We start from the raw sequence: 11146 nt of genomic DNA, 5'->3' as shown, positions 1-11146 counted from the left end.
TAGTTCGGTTATGGCTGGGATTATTGTTAATTGGGTTAGTGTTAGTGCTATTTCTGTTAGGGTTATGGATAGATGCGTTATGATTAGGGTTGGGTTTATTTGAGTTAGGGTTAGGGATATTTGGGTTAGGGTTAGGTTTAGGGTTATTTGGGCTAGTGTTAGTGTTAGGGTTAGGGTTAGGGTTAGGTTATTTCGGTTAGGGGTGGGGTTATGGTTCTTTGGGTTAATGTTAGTGCTATTCCTGTTAGGGTTATGGTTTGTTGCGTTATGGTTAGGGTTGGGTTTATTTGCGTTAGAGTTAGGGCTATTTGGGTTAGGGTTAGGGTTATTTGGGGTAGGGTTACGTTTAGGGTTAGGGTTAGGGTTAGTTCGGTTAGGGGTGGGGTTATGGTTATTTGGGTTAGTGTTAGTGCTATTCCTGTTAGGGTTATGGATAGTTGCGTTATGTTTAGGGTTGGGTTTATTTGCGTTAGGGTTAGGGTTATTTGGGTTAGTGTTAAGGTTAGGGTTAGTTGAGCGTTAGGGTTAGGGTTAGGTTTAGGGTTAGGGTTAGGGTTAGGGCTAGGGTTAGGGTTAGGGTTATGGTTAGGGTTAGGGTTAGGGTTAGTCTTAGGGTTTGGGTTAGGGTTTAGTTAGTTCGGTTATGGCTGGGGTTATTGTTAATTGGGTTAGTGTTAGTGCTATTTCTGTTTGGGTTATGGATAGATGCGTTATGATTAGGGTTGGGTTTATTTACGTTAGGTTTAGGGATATTTGGGTTAGGGTTAGGGTTATTTGGGCTAGGGTTAGGGTTAGGGTTAGGGTTAGGGTTAGGGTTAGGGTTAGGGTTAGGTTTAGTGTTAGGGTTTGGGTTAGGGTTTGAGTTAGTTCGGTTTTGGTTGGGGTTATGGTTACTTGGGTTAGTGTTAGTGCGTTATGATTAGGGTTGTGTTTATTTGCGTTAGGGTTAGGGATATTTGGGTTAGGGTTAGGGTTAGGGTTATTTGGGCTAGGGTTAGGGTTAGGGTTACGGTTAGGTTTAGGGTTAGGGTTAGTTCGGTTAGGGGTGGGGTTATGGTTATTTGGGTTAATGTTAGTGCTAATCCTGTTAGGGTTATGGTTTGTTGCATTATGTTTAGGGTTGGGTTCATTTGCGTTAGAGTTTGGGCTATTTGGGTTAGGGTTAGGGTTATGGTTATTTGGGCTAGGGTGACGATTAGGGTTAGGGTTAGGGTTAGGGTTAGGGTTAGGGTTAGGGTTAGGGTTAGGATTAGTACGGTTCGTCTTGGGGTTATTGTTATTTGGGTTAGTGTTAGTGCTATTCCTTTTAGGGTTATGGTTAGTTGCGTTATGGTTAGGGTTAGGTTTATTTGCGTTAGGCTAGGGTTATTTGGGTTAGGGTTAGGGTTAGGGTTATTGTTATTTGGGCTAGGGTTAGGGTTAGGGTTAGGGTTAGGGTTAGGGTTAGGTTTAGGGTTAGGGTTAGGGTTAGGGTTAGGGTTAGGGTTAGGGTTAGGGTTAGGGTTAGTGTTAGGGTTTGTGTTAGGGTTTGTGTTAGGGTTTGAGTTAGTTCGGTTATGGTTTGGGTTATGGTTAATTGGGTTAGTGTTAGTGCTATTTCTGTTAGGGTTATGGATAGATGCGTTATGATTAGGGTTGGGTTTATTTGCGTTAGGGTTAGGGATATTTAGGTTAGGGTTAGGATTAGGGATATTTGGGCTAGGGTTAGGGTTAGGGTTAGGGTTAGCGTTAGGGTTAGTTCGGTTAGGGGTGGGGTTATGGTTATTTGGGTTAGTGTTAGGGCTATTCCTGTTAGGGTTATTGTTAGTTGCGTTATGTTTAGGGTTGGGTTTATTTGCGTTAGGGTTAGGATTATTTGGGTTAGTGTTAGGGTTAGGGTTAGTTGAGGGTTAGGGTTAGGGTTAGTCTTAGGGTTAGGGTTAGGGTTAGGGTTAAGGTTATGGTTAGGGTTAGGATTAGGGTTAGGGTTAGGGTTAGGTTTAGGGTTAGGGTTAGGCTTAGGCTTAGGGTTAGGGTTAGGGTTAGTGTTACGGCTTGGGTTAGGGTTTAGTTAGTTCGGTTATGGCTGGGATTATTGTTAATTGGGTTAGTGTTAGTGCTATTTCTGTTAGGGTTATGGATAGATGCGTTATGATTAGGGTTGGGTTTATTTGAGTTAGGGTTAGGGATATTTGGGTTAGGGTTAGGTTTAGGGTTATTTGGGCTAGTGTTAGTGTTAGGGTTAGGGTTAGGGTTAGGTTATTTCGGTTAGGGGTGGGGTTATGGTTCTTTGGGTTAATGTTAGTGCTATTCCTGTTAGGGTTATGGTTTGTTGCGTTATGGTTAGGGTTGGGTTTATTTGCGTTAGAGTTAGGGCTATTTGGGTTAGGATTAGGGTTATTTGGGCTAGGGTTACGTTTAGGGTTAGGGTTAGGGTTAGTTCGGTTAGGGGTGGGGTTATGGTTATTTGGGTTTGTGTTATTGCTATTCCTGTTAGGGTTATGGATAGTTGCGTTATGTTTAGGGTTGGGTTTATTTGCTTTAGGGTTAGGGCTATTTGGGTTAGTGTTAAGGTTAGGGTTAGTTGAGCGTTAGGGTTAGGGTTAGGTTTAGGGTTAGGGTTAGGGTTAGGGCTAGGGTTAGGGTTAGGGTTATGGTTAGGGTTAGGGTTAGGGTTAGTCTTAGGGTTTGGGTTAGGGTTTAGTTAGTTCGGTTATGGCTGGGGTTATTGTTAATTGGGTTAGTGTTAGTGCTATTTCTGTTTGGGTTATGGATAGATGCGTTATGATTAGGGTTGGGTTTATTTACGTTAGGTTTAGGGATATTTGGGTTAGGGTTAGGGTTATTTGGGCTAGGGTTAGGGTTAGGGTTAGGGTTAGGGTTAGGGTTAGGGTTAGGGTTAGGGTTAGGGTTAGGTTTAGTGTTAGGGTTTGGGTTAGGGTTTGAGTTAGTTCGGTTTTGGTTTGGGTTATGGTTATTTGGGTTAGTGTTAGTGCTATTTCTGTTAGGGTTATGGATAGATGCGTAATGAGTAGGGTTGGGTTTATTTGCGTTAGGGTTAGGGATATTTGGGTTAGGGTTATTTGGGCTAGGGTTAGGGTTAGGGTTAGGGTTAGCGTTAGGGTTAGTTCGGTTAGGGGTGGGGTTATGGTTATTTGGGTTAATGTTAGGGCTATTCCTGTTAGGGTTATTGTTAGTTGCGTTATGTTTAGGGTTGGGTTTATTTGCATTAGGGTTAGGATTATTTGGGTTAGTGTTAGGGTTAGGTTTAGTTGAGGGTTAGGGTTAGGGTTAGTCTTAGGGTTAGGGTTAGGGTTAGGGTTATGGTTAGGGTTAGGGTTAGGGTTAGGGTTAGGGTTAGGGTTAGGGTTAGGGTTAGGGTTAGGGTTAGGCTTAGGGTTAGGGTTAGGGTTAGGGTTAGTGTTACGGCTTGGGTTAGGGTTTAGTTAGTTCGGTTATGGCTGGGATTATTGTTAATTGGGTTAGTGTTAGTGCTATTTCTGTTAGGGTTATGGATAGATGCGTTGTGATTAGGGTTGGGTTTATTTGAGTTAGGGTTAGGGATATTTGGGTTAGGGTTAGGTTTAGGGTTATTTGGGCTAGTGTTAGTGTTAGGGTTAGGGTTAGGTTATTTCGGTTAGGGGTGGGGTTATGGTTCTTTGGGTTAATGTTAGTGCTATTCCTGTTAGGGTTATGGTTTGTTGCGTTATGGTTAGGGTTGGGTTTATTTGCGTTAGAGTTAGGGCTATTTGGGTTAGGGTTAGGGTTATTTGGGCTAGGGTTACGTTTAGGCTTAGGGTTATGGTTAGTTCGGTTAGGGGTGGGGTTATGGTTATTTGGGTTAGTGTTAGTGCTATTCCTGTTAGGGTTATGGATAGTTGCGTTATGTTTAGGGTTGGGTTTATTTGCGTTAGGGTTAGGGTTATTTGGGTTAGTGTTAAGGTTAGGGTTAGTTGAGCGTTAGGGTTAGGGTTAGGTTTAGGGTTAGGGTTAGGGTTAGGGCTAGGGTTAGGGTTAGGGTTAGGGTTAGGGTTAGGGTTAGTCTTAGGGTTTGGGTTAGGGTTTAGTTAGTTCGGTTATGGCTGGGGTTATTGTTAATTGGGTTAGTGTTAGTGCTATTTCTGTTTGGGTTATGGATAGATGCGTTATGATTAGGGTTGGGTTTATTTACGTTAGGTTTAGGGATATTTGGGTTAGGGTTAGGGTTATTTGGGCTAGGGTTAGGGTTAGGGTTAGGGTTAGGGTTAGGGTTAGTCTTAGGGTTTGAGTTAGTTCGGTTTTGGTTGGGGTTATGGTTATTTGGGTTAGTGTTAGTGCTATTTCTGTTAGGGTTATGGATAGATGCGTAATGAGTAGGGTTGGGTTTATTTGCGTTAGGGTTAGGGATATTTGGGTTAGGGTTAGGGTTAGGGTTATTTGGGCTAGGGTTAGGGTTAGGGTTAGGGTTAGGGTTAGGGTTAGGGTTAGGGTTAGGGTTATGGTTAGGGTTAGGGTTAGGTTTAGATATAGGATTATGTTAAGGGTTAGGGTTAGGGTAAGGGGTAGGCTTAGATTTAGGTATAGGGTGAGGGTTAGGCTTAGGGTTAGGGTTAGGGTTAGGCTTAGGGTTAGGGTTAGGGTTAGGGTTAGGGTTAGGGTTAGGGTTAGGGTTAGGGTTAGGGTTAGGGTTAGGGTTAGTGTTAGGGTTTGTGTTAGGGTTTGTGTTAGGGTTTGAGTTAGTTCGGTTATGGTTTGGGTTATGGTTAATTGGGTTAGTGTTAGTGCTATTTCTGTTAGGGTTATGGATAGATGCGTTATGATTAGGGTTGGGTTTATTTGCGTTAGGGTTAGGGATATTTAGGTTAGGGTTAGGATTAGGGATATTTGGGCTAGGGTTAGGGTTAGGGTTAGGGTTAGCGTTAGGGTTAGTTCGGTTAGGGGTGGGGTTATGGTTATTTGGGTTAGTGTTAGGGCTATTCCTGTTAGGGTTATTGTTAGTTGCGTTATGTTTAGGGTTGGGTTTATTTGCGTTAGGGTTAGGATTATTTGGGTTAGTGTTAGGGTTAGGGTTAGTTGAGGGTTAGGGTTAGGGTTAGTCTTAGGGTTAGGGTTAGGGTTATGGTTAGGGTTAGGGTTAGGGTTAGGGTTAGGGTTAGGGTTAGGGTTAGGGTTAGTGTTACGGCTTGGGTTAGGGTTTAGTTAGTTCGGTTATGGCTGGGATTATTGTTAATTGGGTTAGTGTTAGTGCTATTTCTGTTAGGGTTATGGATAGATGCGTTATGATTAGGGTTGGGTTTATTTGAGTTAGGGTTAGGGATATTTGGGTTAGGGTTAGGTTTAGGGTTATTTGGGCTAGTGTTAGTGTTAGGGTTAGGGTTAGGGTTAGGTTATTTCGGTTAGGGGTGGGGTTATGGTTCTTTGGGTTAATGTTAGTGCTATTCCTGTTAGGGTTATGGTTTGTTGCGTTATGGTTAGGGTTGGGTTTATTTGCGTTAGAGTTAGGGCTATTTGGGTTAGGGTTAGGGTTATTTGGGCTAGGGTTACGTTTAGGGTTAGGGTTAGGGTTAGTTCGGTTAGGGGTGGGGTTATGGTTTTTTGGGTTAGTGTTAGTGCTATATCTGTTAGGGTTATGGATAGTTGCGTTATGTTTAGGGTTGGGTTTATTTGCGTTAGGGTTAGGGTTATTTGGGTTAGTGTTAAGGTTAGGGTTAGTTGAGCGTTAGGGTTAGGGTTAGGTTTAGGTTTAGGGTTAGGGTTAGGGTTAGGGCTAGGGTTAGGGTTAGGGTTATGGTTAGGGTTAGGGTTAGGGTTAGTCTTAGGGTTTGGGTTAGGGTTTAGTTAGTTCGGTTATGGCTGGGGTTATTGTTAATTGGGTTAGTGTTAGTGCTATTTCTGTTTGGGTTATGGATAGATGCGTTATGATTAGGGTTGGGTTTATTTACGTTAGGTTTAGGGATATTTGGGTTAGGGTTAGGGTTATTTGGGCTAGGGTTAGGGTTAGGGTTAGGGTTAGGGTTAGGGTTAGGGTTAGGGTTAGGGTTAGGGTTAGGTTTAGGGTTAGGGCTAGTGTTAGGGTTTGGGTTAGGGTTTGAGTTAGTTCGGTTTTGGTTGGGGTTATGGTTATTTGGGTTAGTGTTAGTGCTATTTCTGTTAGGGTTATGGATAGATGCGTTATGAGTAGGGTTGGGTTTATTTGCGTTAGGGTTAGGGATATTTAGGTTAGGGTTAGGATTAGGGATATTTGGGCTAGGGTTAGGGTTAGGGTTAGGGTTAGCGTTAGGGTTAGTTCGGTTAGGGGTGGGGTTATGGTTATTTGGGTTAGTGTTAGGGCTATTCCTGTTAGGGTTATTGTTAGTTGCGTTATGTTTAGGGTTGGGTTTATTTGCGTTAGGGTTAGGATTATTTGGGTTAGTGTTAGGGTTAGGGTTAGTTGAGGGTTAGGGTTAGGGTTAGTCTTAGGGTTAGGGTTAGGGTTATGGTTAGGGTTAGGGTTAGGGTTAGGGTTAGGGTTAGGGTTAGGGTTAGGTTTAGGGTTAGGGTTAGGGTTAGTGTTACGGCTTGGGTTAGGGTTTAGTTAGTTCGGTTATGGCTGGGATTATTGTTAATTGGGTTAGTGTTAGTGCTATTTCTGTTAGGGTTATGGATAGATGCGTTATGATTAGGGTTGGGTTTATTTGAGTTAGGGTTAGGGATATTTGGGTTAGGGTTAGGTTTAGGGTTATTTGGGCTAGTGTTAGTGTTAGGGTTAGGGTTAGGGTTAGGTTATTTCGGTTAGGGGTGGGGTTATGGTTCTTTGGGTTAATGTTAGTGCTATTCCTGTTAGGGTTATGGTTTGTTGCGTTATGGTTAGGGTTGGGTTTATTTGCGTTAGAGTTAGGGCTATTTGGGTTAGGGTTAGGGTTATTTGGGCTAGGGTTACGTTTAGGGTTAGGGTTAGGGTTAGTTCGGTTAGGGGTGGGGTTATGGTTATTTGGGTTAGTGTTAGTGCTATTCCTGTTAGGGTTATGGATAGTTGCGTTATGTTTAGGGTTGGGTTTATTTGCGTTAGGGTTAGGGTTATTTGGGTTAGTGTTAAGGTTAGGGTTAGTTGAGCGTTAGGGTTAGGGTTAGGTTTAGGGTTAGGGTTAGGGTTAGGGCTAGGGTTAGGGTTAGGGTTATGGTTAGGGTTAGGGTTAGGGTTAGTCTTAGGGTTTGGGTTAGGGTTTAGTTAGTTCGGTTATGGCTGGGGTTATTGTTAATTGGGTTAGTGTTAGTGCTATTTCTGTTTGGGTTATGGATAGATGCGTTATGATTAGGGTTGGGTTTATTTACGTTAGGTTTAGGGATATTTGGGTTAGGGTTAGGGTTATTTGGGCTAGGGTTAGGGTTAGGGTTAGGGTTAGGGTTAGGGTTAGGGTTAGGGTTAGGGTTAGGGTTAGGGTTAGGGTTAGGGTTAGGTTTAGGGTTAGGGTTAGTGTTAGGGTTTGGGTTAGGGTTTGAGTTAGTTCGGTTTTGGTTGGGGTTATGGTTATTTGGGTTAGTGTTAGTGCTATTTCTGTTAGGGTTATGGATAGATGCGTTATGATTAGGGTTGGGTTTATTTGCGTTAGGGTTAGGGATATTTAGGTTAGGGTTAGGATTAGGGATATTTGGGCTAGGGTTAGGGTTAGGGTTAGGGTTAGCGTTAGGGTTAGTTCGGTTAGGGGTGGGGTTATGGTTATTTGGGTTAGTGTTAGGGCTATTCCTGTTAGGGTTATTGTTAGTTGCGTTATGTTTAGGGTTGGGTTTATTTGCGTTAGGGTTAGGATTATTTGGGTTAGTGTTAGGGTTAGGGTTAGTTGAGGGTTAGGGTTAGGGTTAGTCTTAGGGTTAGGGTTAGGGTTAGGGTTAAGGTTATGGTTAGGGTTAGGATTAGGGTTAGGGTTAGGGTTAGGTTTAGGGTTAGGGTTAGGCTTAGGCTTAGGGTTAGGGTTAGGGTTAGTGTTACGGCTTGGGTTAGGGTTTAGTTAGTTCGGTTATGGCTGGGATTATTGTTAATTGGGTTAGTGTTAGTGCTATTTCTGTTAGGGTTATGGATAGATGCGTTATGATTAGGGTTGGGTTTATTTGAGTTAGGGTTAGGGATATTTGGGTTAGGGTTAGGTTTAGGGTTATTTGGGCTAGTGTTAGTGTTAGGGTTAGGGTTAGGGTTAGGTTATTTCGGTTAGGGGTGGGGTTATGGTTCTTTGGGTTAATGTTAGTGCTATTCCTGTTAGGGTTATGGTTTGTTGCGTTATGGTTAGGGTTGGGTTTATTTGCGTTAGAGTTAGGGCTATTTGGGTTAGGATTAGGGTTATTTGGGCTAGGGTTACGTTTAGGGTTAGGGTTAGGGTTAGTTCGGTTAGTGGTGGGGTTATGGTTATTTGGGTTTGTGTTATTGCTATTCCTGTTAGGGTTATGGATAGTTGCGTTATGTTTAGGGTTGGGTTTATTTGCTTTAGGGTTAGGGCTATTTGGGTTAGTGTTAAGGTTAGGGTTAGTTGAGCGTTAGGGTTAGGGTTAGGTTTAGGGTTAGGGTTAGGGTTAGGGCTAGGGTTAGGGTTAGGGTTATGGTTAGGGTTAGGGTTAGGGTTAGTCTTAGGGTTTGGGTTAGGGTTTAGTTAGTTCGGTTATGGCTGGGGTTATTGTTAATTGGGTTAGTGTTAGTGCTATTTCTGTTTGGGTTATGGATAGATGCGTTATGATTAGGGTTGGGTTTATTTACGTTAGGTTTAGGGATATTTGGGTTAGGGTTAGGGTTATTTGGGCTAGGGTTAGGGTTAGGGTTAGGGTTAGGGTTAGGGTTAGGGTTAGGGTTAGGGTTAGGGTTAGGGTTAGGTTTAGTGTTAGGGTTTGGGTTAGGGTTTGAGTTAGTTCGGTTTTGGTTTGGGTTATGGTTATTTGGGTTAGTGTTAGTGCTATTTCTGTTAGGGTTATGGATAGATGCGTAATGAGTAGGGTTGGGTTTATTTGCGTTAGGGTTACGGATATTTGGGTTAGGGTTATTTGGGCTAGGGTTAGGGTTAGGGTTAGGGTTAGCGTTAGGGTTAGTTCGGTTAGGGGTGGGGTTATGGTTATTTGGGTTAATGTTAGGGCTATTCCTGTTAGGGTTATTGTTAGTTGCGTTATGTTTAGGGTTGGGTTTATTTGCATTAGGGTTAGGATTATTTGGGTTAGTGTTAGGGTTAGGTTTAGTTGAGGGTTAGGGTTAGGGTTAGTCTTAGGGTTAGGGTTAGGGTTAGGGTTATGGTTAGGGTTAGGGTTAGGGTTAGGGTTAGGGTTAGGGTTAGGGTTAGGGTTAGGGTTAGGCTTAGGGTTAGGGTTAGGGTTAGGGTTAGTGTTACGGCTTGGGTTAGGGTTTAGTTAGTTCGGTTATGGCTGGGATTATTGTTAATTGGGTTAGTGTTAGTGCTATTTCTGTTAGGGTTATGGATAGATGCGTTGTGATTAGGGTTGGGTTTATTTGAGTTAGGGTTAGGGATATTTGGGTTAGGGTTAGGTTTAGGGTTATTTGGGCTAGTGTTAGTGTTAGGGTTAGGGTTAGGTTATTTCGGTTAGGGGTGGGGTTATGGTTCTTTGGGTTAATGTTAGTGCTATTCCTGTTAGGGTTATGGTTTGTTGCGTTATGGTTAGGGTTGGGTTTATTTGCGTTAGAGTTAGGGCTATTTGGGTTAGGGTTAGGGTTATTTGGGCTAGGGTTACGTTTAGGCTTAGGGTTATGGTTAGTTCGGTTAGGGGTGGGGTTATGGTTATTTGGGTTAGTGTTAGTGCTATTCCTGTTAGGGTTATGGATAGTTGCGTTATGTTTAGGGTTGGGTTTATTTGCGTTAGGGTTAGGGTTATTTGGGTTAGTGTTCAGGTTAGGGTTAGTTGAGCGTTAGGGTTAGGGTTAGGTTTAGGGTTAGGGTTAGGGTTAGGGCTAGGGTTAGGGTTAGGGTTAGGGTTAGGGTTAGGGTTAGTCTTAGGGTTTGGGTTAGGGTTTAGTTAGTTCGGTTATGGCTGGGGTTATTGTTAATTGGGTTAGTGTTAGTGCTATTTCTGTTTGGGTTATGGATAGATGCGTAATGAGTAGGGTTGGGTTTATTTGCGTTAGGGTTAGGGATATTTGGGTTAGGGTTAGGGTTAGGGTTATTTGGGCTAGGGTTAGGGTTAGGGTTAGGGTTAGGGTTAGGGTTAGGGTTAGGGTTATGGTTAGGGTTAGGGTTAGGTTTAGATATAGGATTATGTTAAGGGTTAGGGTTAGGGTAAGGGGTAGGCTTAGATTTAGGTATAGGGTGAGGGTTAGGCTTAGGGTTAGGGTTAGGGTTAGGCTTAGGGTTAGGGTTAGGGTTAGGGTTAGGGTTAGGGTTAGGGTTAGGGTTAGTGTTAGGGTTTGTGTTAGGGTTTGTGTTAGGGTTTGAGTTAGTTCGGTTATGGTTTGGGTTATGGTTAATTGGGTTAGTGTTAGTGCTATTTCTGTTAGGGTTATGGATAGATGCGTTATGATTAGGGTTGGGTTTATTTGCGTTAGGGTTAGGGATATTTAGGTTAGGGTTAGGATTAGGGATATTTGGGCTAGGGTTAGGGTTAGGGTTAGGGTTAGCGTTAGGGTTAGTTCGGTTAGGGGTGGGGTTATGGTTATTTGGGTTAGTGTTAGGGCTATTCCTGTTAGGGTTATTGTTAGTTGCGTTATGTTTAGGGTTGGGTTTATTTGCGTTAGGGTTAGGATTATTTGGGTTAGTGTTAGTGTTAGGGTTAGTTGAGGGTTAGGGTTAGGGTTAGTCTTAGGGTTACGGTTAGGGTTATGGTTAGGGTTAGGGTTAGGGTTAGGGTTAGGGTTAGGGTTAGGGTTAGGGTTAGTGTTACGGCTTGGGTTAGGGTTTAGTTAGTTCGGTTATGGCTGGGATTATTGTTAATTGGGTTAGTGTTAGTGCTATTTCTGTTAGGGTTATGGATAGATGCGTTATGATTAGGGTTGGGTTTATTTGAGTTAGGGTTAGGGATATTTGGGTTAGGGTTAGGTTTAGGGTTATTTGGGCTAGTGTTAGTGTTAGGGTTAGGGTTAGGGTTAGGTTATTTCGGTTAGGGGTGGGGTTATGGTTCTTTGGGTTAATGTTAGTGCTATTCCTGTTAGGGTTATGGTTTGTTGCGTTATGGTTAGGGTTGGGTTTATTTGCGTTAGAGTTAGGGCTATTTGGGTTAGGGTTAGGGT

Source organism: Sturnus vulgaris, chromosome 1 (assembly GCF_052056855.1).
Source record: "Sturnus vulgaris isolate bStuVul1 chromosome 1, bStuVul1.hap1, whole genome shotgun sequence".
Taxonomy (NCBI): domain Eukaryota; kingdom Metazoa; phylum Chordata; class Aves; order Passeriformes; family Sturnidae; genus Sturnus; species Sturnus vulgaris.
This window is presented reverse-complemented; position numbering follows the sequence as displayed.